This window comes from Triticum aestivum, chromosome 4D (genome assembly GCF_018294505.1).
Source record: "Triticum aestivum cultivar Chinese Spring chromosome 4D, IWGSC CS RefSeq v2.1, whole genome shotgun sequence".
Lineage (NCBI taxonomy): Eukaryota > Viridiplantae > Streptophyta > Magnoliopsida > Poales > Poaceae > Triticum > Triticum aestivum.
Window position 1 is genome coordinate 241,285,245 of NC_057805.1, and position 9,779 is coordinate 241,295,023.

The 9,779-nt window shown below is 42.4% G+C and overlaps 1 pseudogene; it reads left to right on the plus strand.

Moving 5' to 3' along the window:
* The first annotated feature begins 6,164 nt into the window (after nt 1-6,164).
* Nucleotides 6,165-7,779, plus strand: LOC123096860 (putative cytochrome c biosynthesis ccmC-like mitochondrial protein; annotated as a pseudogene).
* The last annotated feature ends 2,000 nt before the right edge of the window (nt 7,780-9,779 follow it).

Here is a 9,779-nt window from a genome sequence, read left to right on the forward strand (position 1 = left end):
ATTAGCAAATCATCAGTGGACTCGAAATAGCTATTTCATTGAATCGTACATGTGATTAGGCGGGGACAGGATCCGAACCTGCAGTCTTCAAGTCATGAGCCTGATGAGTTGACCAATTCCTCTACCCCACTTTAGTCTAAACCTTTCATTAACATACAGAAAATAGAGTTCGATGCCAGGCGGATACTTGACATGTTCCCCTCGGGATACCTTCTTCTTACATAAGCATCTGTCTCTGAGGTTGACATAACAGATCTAGCTAATGATACAGGAACCATTGGCCAGATGAAAGGAAGTAGGCAAGTCGATTGATCAAGGAGAAAACCTTGATCTTTCCTTTACCCCTAGATTTTGGATTATCCGGAAGGAGCACGAGGAGATTTGGCACATCAGCACGCATTCCTACTACTTGTTAAAACAAACTGCTATCATGGTGAAGCTCTACTAAGCTATATCAATAGGCTCCGCTCCTTTCCTGGACTGGACTGAAACTAATAGGCTGCTTCCTCGTCTGTACTTCAACTAGGAGGTTGTTGATATCACTCTAGATTCTCGAAAGGATATTGGATTGATTTCAAATCAAGGAAACTATTGAAATCGGGTAGCGAACCTATTGTTCCTTATTCTTTTGTCCTCCTCAGCTCTAGTTGAACAATGCACACACCCCACTTTAGCTGCACATAATAAGGTGATCCGTGAGGCGGCTAGCTATTAGTTAGTGCGATGTGCAGTGAAGTGAGAGATCTCTCTACTCTAGTAGACTAGATGAAATAGCTGCAATGACTAATGTTTGATTGGGAAGACAGAAAACATACGTTAACGTGCCCAGTCGAGCTACCGTAAGGTAGTCTAGTTAAGGAAAGGAAACCGGCTATTACCCTCACGCTAAGGGTGCGATTCCTTACTCTCGCAAAGATTCATCTTTCTCCCCAAGCTGGGTTTAAGCTTTCTATCTGTCCTTTCAGATCTGAACAATAAATAATAGAATAGTAGGGCCCTTGATTTATGGGATAACCCGACCAAAGCATAACGATAGGATTCCTAGCAAAAGGCAGGGCAAGTGAGTTCTACACGATATTCGATAATGAAACGAGCCTTCCTCCTTCTTGGAACCTCTGGATCCGAGGCCCCGGCACCCGAGTAAGTTATCAAACCTGTTCTGTTTGCTTGTTTCCCGTAATCCGTAACAGAGGCCTTTGCTGGCACTTCTCGTCTCACCTAGCGCGATGCAAAGTTCAGTAGCAGACCAGAAACAAATATCGACTTCTACTCTCCAAAGCAGACCAGAAACTAGTATCGACTTATCCTCGGGGGAAGAAGTCTTCATTGGGCCCATTGTCAAATAGCTCTGAGGAAAAGGCTGCACTGAACTAGAAACCACTAGGTTCGCCTTGCCCGGGAGGACCTGATCTTCTTGATTCAGCAGATCAACGCATCCCACTATCTGAAAGAAAAGAAGGAACGCAACCTTTCTCTTCTCCAGAACTGGACGGGGAGAGTAGTATCCTGCACTAACCAATTAGAAGCAAGAGCCATGGGCATACTTAACTAGAACTCCCTCTTACTTAACTTCGCTAACCAGCCCTAACTCAATGGAACTTACCTTAGTACACTATTTCTATTATATAGAGCAAGAGAAAGAAAACGATCTTCTTATCTTATCAATCCTAAGTAGGAAAGTCCTCTTAGTGTGAGTGGTAAAACAATAGATCTGACTAAACTAGTCCTCGTAGATTCAAGTAGTGGATCGGTACAATGGTTGTCTTCTCCTTTTGTCCGTAACAGGTGCAAAACTCAAGACTTTGCACCCCCACCATTCACTAAATTAAGGAAGAGAAGCGGGTTGTGAAGCCCCTACTTTGAAGGGGCTATTCTGCCCTGACCTTTTGTCACTCATACATGAAGTCAGTAGTGAAACGGGTTCCCCTACCGTAATCTTTCACTAGCCCCAATGGATACGCACATTCGATAGAATCATAGTTTCCCCTACTTTCAATTGCTAATCAACGATGAAGCTCTTTCCCATTTCTTTGACCTCCTTCCTGATATCCCTTAACTAATACTTGCCCACCTCCTCTCATTGGGCACTGTCTTCAGCAAAAGCAGATTTCTAGTTTGCTTTGTTTGCGGACAAGAAGGAAGAAGTGAACTACTGACTAAACCAGAACTCATACTAGCCCATTCCTTCCCAGAAATGCACCGACTACAAGATGTATGAACCTATCGATCCACTTGTAGGGCAGAGATTGTATTTCTCTTTCGAGCGTTCAATGCTCCAAGTGCTAGAATCAATGGATGCATGCCCAGCTCCAAATACAGATGCAAAGCCTCCAGACGGTGCTGATTCGGGAAGTAGTTGCGGTCACGTTTTCTTCTGGTGGATGGTATCGATCAACGTTTGAAGGAAGCTCTGTTTTCCTATCAGCATTAGTCAGCTTTCGAGTCCTTCAAGTGAGTGCCGCGGGGAAAGGAAGAGTATTTCATCATGGCCATTTATTAGGACTACTTGGATAAGTTAGGACAATTTCTCTAAGGCCAGCTATTGAGTTAGTCGATTCATAGGTTGCTGTAAAATATGGGTGTAGGAAGCCTGGACTCTGATTACCGATTATGAAAGCGAGGACTCTTTTTCTCTCTGCCCATTAACGAAAAACTATCTTAACCTCCTTCAGCAAGTTCGTTATCTACAAGTAAGTTAGAGAATTCCTGTTGTCAAGCTAGTTATCTTATACAAGACTTTTCTATAAGGCCTGCAAGCAGGTTTAGGTGGAAGCAGGAAAGTAACACCACTTGGTTTTAGACCGGGTGTAACTCTTTCTCTTTTGCCCTTTATGCCAGCCTGTTCCCTAAGTAGGATAAGTTCATTATGTTATTACAGGTAGTATTGCTCTCAAAGCTAGGAAGGAAAGGTAAGGAGCAAGCTTATTTACTAAGATCCTAGCGAGTGGAATACTTTGAACGAGCAGGGGAGCGAGCGGAGTACTTTACGCAAGTAGTGGTTTACCAGGAACTCGTATAAGAGCTAGTCGTATAGTCTTTGAAGCATTATTCCTTTTACCGGTAGGGCTGTTAGCAAGGAGTTTGAAGCTTGAGTACTTTCAGGTTTCCTGTTTTAGCTAGGAATGAAGTTGGTTCAGAGGTGTCAAGTAGAGAGGTTAGATCTTCTCTTCCTTCGCATACTGCGAGTAATATCTCTACTACACTTTCCACTTTATGCTGATCGGTTTGAGCATGAGCAACTCGTTCAGGAGCAGCCGCCCGTGGAACTCTTGTTTTGAGGAAGCAATGAACATTGTCTTCTTCCATTCTCAATAAATGAGGAAGGAGGGGTGAGGTCCTCAGTTGCAAGTGAGGCAAGGCTTTCTTTTATAATACATCCTACCCGATTTTGGTTGACGATTGCGTTCTATTCCAATTATTCACTTGTTTTTCTTGTCACTGTGGCGGGACCAGATGAGAGAGAGAACTATTTTCCATTTCCAGATAGACCCCGAGCCGAGGTTGGAAAAATTCTTTATTTTCTTGTTGGTTCGTTCTTTATTATTTATTCCAAGTTTTTCTCTTCCATTCGGTTCATTAGCTTTAGGAAAAATAGAAGCTGCGGAAATGCTCGCTTCTAAAATGCTTAAAGGCTCTGATCAAGGCAATGAACATTTTGCACTTGGAAACTAATAAGAAAGGAATTCAAATCATAGTTCAATACAGACTTTTTCTCTTTTAAGAAGGGTGAAACTTTCCTTCCAATACTTCTGCGCTCTACCCATCTCTACTGAAAAAACCCACTACACATCGAGTGGCAGGGTATATGTGTAGGCCTTTTCAAGGACATTCGAAACAACATGTCGATAAATTGCTATAGAAAGTAGGGCTAGATCGAGAGTTCTGACCTTTTCGTGGGTTGGGTGATCTTCCAGCTCTTGTTTTTCTAGCGAAAGAACACCCTTCTGAGCGATGATCTCCTACAAGCAAGTATAGTAAGGTTGACTTCAATTGAGACAGAAATGTCACTAGTCATCTCCTTAGCCTGACAATTAACACCACTTTCTTATTACCTAAGAGATTAGATAAGCGAAGAAGGCAGGCCAAAGCTTATAGATTCGGAGATCGTACTTCTAACGCTTTGTCTGAGTCAGTCCTACGACCCCTTCCGGCTGAGACACGAATCCTAGCCTATCCGAGTCGCAGAATGAAGGGCTCTTCAGAAGGCGCCACCCAAGTCTCCTTTGATACTTCAGAGTCAGGATTTTTTTTCCAGGGAAGGCGGATTTTCTGCGTTCCGTAGCACGAACAGGGTGTACAGAAGATCAGTAGGGAAGGGAGCCTTTGATAAAGGGACCCCCAACCAAGAAATCTACTGTCTCAGAGCGACAGTCAAGCTCGTGTCGCGGAACTAGCACGTTTCTTTGATTGATAGGTCAGATAAGAAGCAGGCAAGCAAACCAAGTTATAGGTTTGGAAGTTAGAACTCGGAAAGGTTGTCCTGTGACTACCTTTGAAGTCTTTGTGTAGTACATCAGGCTAAGGTCTTATGATTAGCCACGCGCATATGAGGTTTACTGCAGCCCTAAAGCTCTGTCCCCTATCCTACCACTAGATCTCCTATGCTGGAACATGAACAGAGAAAGCTGTGAGTGTAGTCTTAGGAACGAACCCGGGGTTGCTCTTGCAAAAAGATTGTACTAAAGAAAGCTAGAAAGCTCAATTCCAAGCTTTAAACCTCTGGTCCACGGGTCAGTGAACGAATGGGTTTTGGGAAATAGAGAGCATGGACTCAATTGAACAAAGGTGGCACTAGAATGAATAGCCCACTTGTTTCGGGCAAGAATTAATGGGATTGATCGACTCGAGTTACCGAGCGACCTCCACTCTTCGAGTCGAGCTTTCACTTCTGCTTTTCTCTTGTTTTGATTTATTAGCTTTTTAGGGAAAGAAGAGGGTCTCAAATACAACTATTTCAACGAGTGTCGCGAATGAACCTTCGGTTCTTCCCGAGAACAAGGAGACATGAACTAAATAACTCATATCAGGCTACGGGAATAGTGAACGGGAAGAAGGAACTAGTGGGGCTTTCGTTGGTCAAACAATATGCCCTCCTCACTTGAGGAGAGTGAAGGTCATGACTTATTGAAGCAGGACGTCAATTGGCCAAGAGAAGGGGAACTCCTTTCGTCGGTAACTATTGAATTGTCTATCTAATAGTGGAGCGAAGCGGAACGTTGAACGGGAAACTCGTGTCGTCGGTTATCCAATTTCCCTCCTTTCTGTTTCGACAAAGAAAACGTTTAGGTATCGGCAATAGGATTCCCACTATGATTTGCAGAAAAAGATAGATTCTATAATAATCCATAAATAATATATAGAATCTGGCTCCGTAATCAAGTGCTCGCTGTGAGAATAAGATCTATAGGCATGTACCGATTTCTCCCTGCAAAATAAGTTTGAACCCGAGTGAGTATGGACCATACGCTCATCTTTCTTCTCAATCTACACCTCGTTCCGCGAGAGACCTATCCTCGTTTCGAAATAAAGGACCGTAGTGAGGATCGATCCCGGATAAGCGAGTCAGTGTAGGGACAGAGGCTAATGATTCTAAAGGTGATTTCTAACTACAAGATGACTTTATTTGAAAACGGAATCCAAATATCAACAAAAAGATGAATGGAAAGTCTTGTCGATATGAATTGATCTTCAACCCAATGACAATGCTTCGATTTAGATCTTGACTTCTTTCTTGGATGCCTGAATTTTGTGTTCGCATTTCATCAAAGGAAAAGTGGGTTGTACTCACATGAAGAAAAGAGTTGCTCGTGTAAAAGCAATATCTTCTATTTGACTTATCTAGCCGTGTCTTGTCTTGCACATACTCGGCTCGGTGAATGGTTCATCTTTGATTGGCATGGTCTTTTGGATGTAAGAGACCTCGTTTGCTGGCCGGACCCTTCCATGAGTTTAGATCTCTATGTATGAATCTCTTATGAAATCCCATACTTTTTATCATTTCAGAACGATCAGCATACTGTGTGACTTCTGCGTGACAGTTCTTGCATTTCATTTGTTGCTTTGCATGAACATTTAGATATTGGAAAGCGAATTCCCTGAATTAGGAATTTCATAGATAGAGAAGGATGGGCAAAAAGAGAGACACTGACTAACTACCCGGATCAATGGTGATTGACGACAGAATAAATAGCCGGAAGCAACAACTGCACGAGAGAGAAAGAGCGGATCCAACTAAGGAAATGCAGTACATGTTCTGTCGGAGCTAATCATGCAAAGCTAGCGTAGCGCCAGCCGTCAAAGTGAATGAATTCGAAAGAACGCAGAAGTAAGGAAATGAGACGACTCTTTCTTGAACAATTTCATAAGCAGATCTTCCCCTCCACACCAATCACGAGTTTTTTTATTCCTCTCGTATATTGTCGTCACACCCTTAATGATAGGTTTTGAAAAAGATTTTTCATGTCATTCCCATTTAGGTTCGATTCGGATCGCTTTGTTGTTTCCCTTTCCTCCCGTACCTTATCCTCGAAATGATAAAGAATCTGGTACACTCGAATTGTATTATTTAAGTGCTTATTGCTTGCCAAAGATCCTACTTCTACAATTGGTAGGTCACCGGGTTATTCAAATAAGTCGTGTTTTCTGTGCTTTTCCCATGTTACAACTTCCGTACAAATTCGATCGATCCGGAATGGATCGGTTAAACATTCTATTAGGGAGCCCGGTCTTGACTCTTCTGTGTGGTATTCATTCTCGTTCGGCTCTTGGAATCACATCCAGCAGTGGTTGGAACAGCTCGCAAAATCCAACCACTTCACCTACTTTATTGCCCCCAACCGTTTCTCGTACCTCTATAGAAACAGAAGGGTTTCATGTTCTTTCGTCGATTGGGTATTCCTCTCCTTTTGTATCTCTTTATCCAATTTCGGTCTCGATTAGTGCACAAGATTGAATGGACAAGTCATGGAAAAGCCGTTATTCGATTGTTTTAAAAGAATGTTGAGCCGGGCCTGGGTATGTAAGTTCAGCGATGTACAAACAAGGATTTATTTTACTTCCGCACCTAGGTTGGGGGGTTCTATTTAGGAATAATAAGGAAGAGGAATAGAATCTAATTCATGTGTTCATGCTACCAGAAGAGCAGATCCAATACACATAAGGCATCAGTTGTTCTTAACAGCGATGGCTATTCATTTAAGTCTTCGGGTAGCACCACCAAATCTTCAACAAGGTGGAAATTCTCGTATTTCGTATGTACATGTTCCTACGGCTCGGATGAGTATAGTTATTTATATCACGACAGCTATAAACAGTTCCTTGTTCCCATTAACAAAACATCCCCTTTTTCTTCGCTCTTCCGGAACTGATACATAAATTGGTGCTTTTTCTACTTTGTTTACGTTAGTGACTGGGGGGTTTTCGGGAAGGCCTATGTGGGGTACCTTTCGGGTGTGGGATGCTCGTTTAACTTCTGTATTCATCTTGTTCCTTATTTACCTAGGTGCACTGCATTTTCAAAAGCTTCCTGTCGAACCGGCTCCTATTTCCATCCGTGCTGGACCGATCGATATACCAATAATAAAGTCTCCAGTCAACTGGTGGAATACATCGCATCAACTTGGGAGCATTAGCCGATCTGGTACTTCAATACATGTTCCTATGCCCATTCCAATCTTGTCTAACTTTGCTAACTTCCCCTTCTCTACCCATATCTTGTTCGTTCTGGAAACATGTCTTCCTATTCCATCTTTTCCCGAATCTCCCTTAACGGAAGAATAGAAGCTCGAGAAGGAATACCACTAAAAACATAGTTCGCTCTCAAATAAAAACCTAGTTCACTCGCTAAAGCATCCATGGCTGAATGGTGAAAGCGCCCACCAACCTAGAAAGGAAAAATGGGTCAAAAAGTAGGTTCGATTCCTGCCGGATGCACTGCCTCTTAAAGACAGAAACAGAGGAGGGAAAGAAGGTAGTATAGGGAACTTGCTTTTGGATTCTTATCGAAAGTGAATCCCTCTAACACTTCTGTTAGTGTTTTATGAGAAAATATTTTATAGACACAACAAGTGTGGAAATCCTTAGTCACTAGGAAAGAAAGCTCGATGGGAACAAAAAGGATATAATTAGTTCAGAATCAAAAAAATGTACAATTTCAAAGGAAAGAAGGAATGAAAAGTTTCCCTCCATTGAACATCAATCAATCTAGAAATAGGTAAAGGAAGGCGTATCACAGGGGTATTTTTCTTTTTTCTATTAACTTTCGTGGGGTTCTAAATTGAAAACATGAACACAAAGGAAATCGTATTGAAATTACATAAAAAAAGAAAAGGGAGGAGTAGCTCTTGGTTTAAAGAAAAGGGAGTAGCTCTTGATTGAATTCCCTATGCGTGAAGGATTTCTCGTATGGAGAAAAACCTCTTGAGCGCTATCTGATCTTATTTTTGTATTTCAAATATGGGACCTGCCTTTTTAATGGGACATCCCGGCAATAGGCCTACTCATGCATGTGGCCAAGTACTCGACCAATCCTCGAAGCGAAGGGATGAACGAATTCTCGAGGTCTGGTTCATTGAGGTCAGGATCACATGAAACCTTTAGCACTTCCATTTGATATTGGATGGAGTATGGATGGAAGGTCATCCTAGCTAGTCTTGTCAATCGGCCCTGACTCGTCTTCTCCTTGGTACCTACCGCTATTGAACTTCGGTACATATATTCCTGAAACAAGACAGACCTTCATGAAGACCTTCTATTTTGGAATAAGATCAGACATTTCCACATTGAGGTGAAATTACATATGAGGAAAATAATCCTGGACTATGAAAGCTACCCTTGTGTGGTAGAACCAGGTCTTCCACCGGGCGGTCAGCCAAGTACTGAAGCCCCTATCTTGATATAGAATAGAAGTCAGTTCACACTAAAAATATAAGAAGCCCTATGATTTTTTAGTCGTGCTATCAGTCACTTCGGTAAAGGGATTGAAAGATTATGGTCTGAAATAGAGATTTGAGAGTCCCTCATGTGAGTACGTGCTGAAGAGCAAGGAGTGAAAGTGCGTTCATCTTACTTTCTGCTAGTTGTTTCCTGCTAATAGTGATTGGTGAGTGCCCCATACATAGCCAATGTCCACCCGTGTTCACATCCAGTCTTCTCTGTACACTAGTGTAGCTTCCAGCTCTATGCTATGTATGGTAGTCGTTTGACTCGGGAATCCCCGATAAAAGCTTTTAGTCCGTGCCTGGCAGTTTCAGCCGTGGTCCAGTCCAGCAGCCTCTTTTCGATCCAAGAGTCGCATGAGAAGAAAGCTTCCGGTTAGCTTCAGTTAGTGTTAGTTAAATAGAACGGGAACCTTGTAACTATGCCAAGCCCGATCTTGGTTCCAATGCTGCAGAGAAAGGTTACGGGTAAAAAGAAGATCTTGGTGCGGCGGAGACCGGTGTTGCTGATCGAACTCATTTTCTTTCGAGGAGATCGAAAATCTCTGAATTTCTACGAAACCAATTTACATATTTATTGCGAGGGGCTTTGAAAAGCGAAAGGATGAAGACTGATTTAGATCCTCTGAAAGCGCAGGAAGTATGCCTTTTGAGCTTTTTCTCCACCCACCTCCGAGCATCCTATTGGAATGGTCCTATGAAAGACTACGTACGAGAAATCATTCTCACAGCCAACTTTCCTTCTTCTAAGCAAATAAATGTAGTATTTAGTCCAACCAATCATTGATGAATCTATGTCTTTCGTGAAAAGTGGAGTATTTGTGCCCAAGATCTTTCTATTCC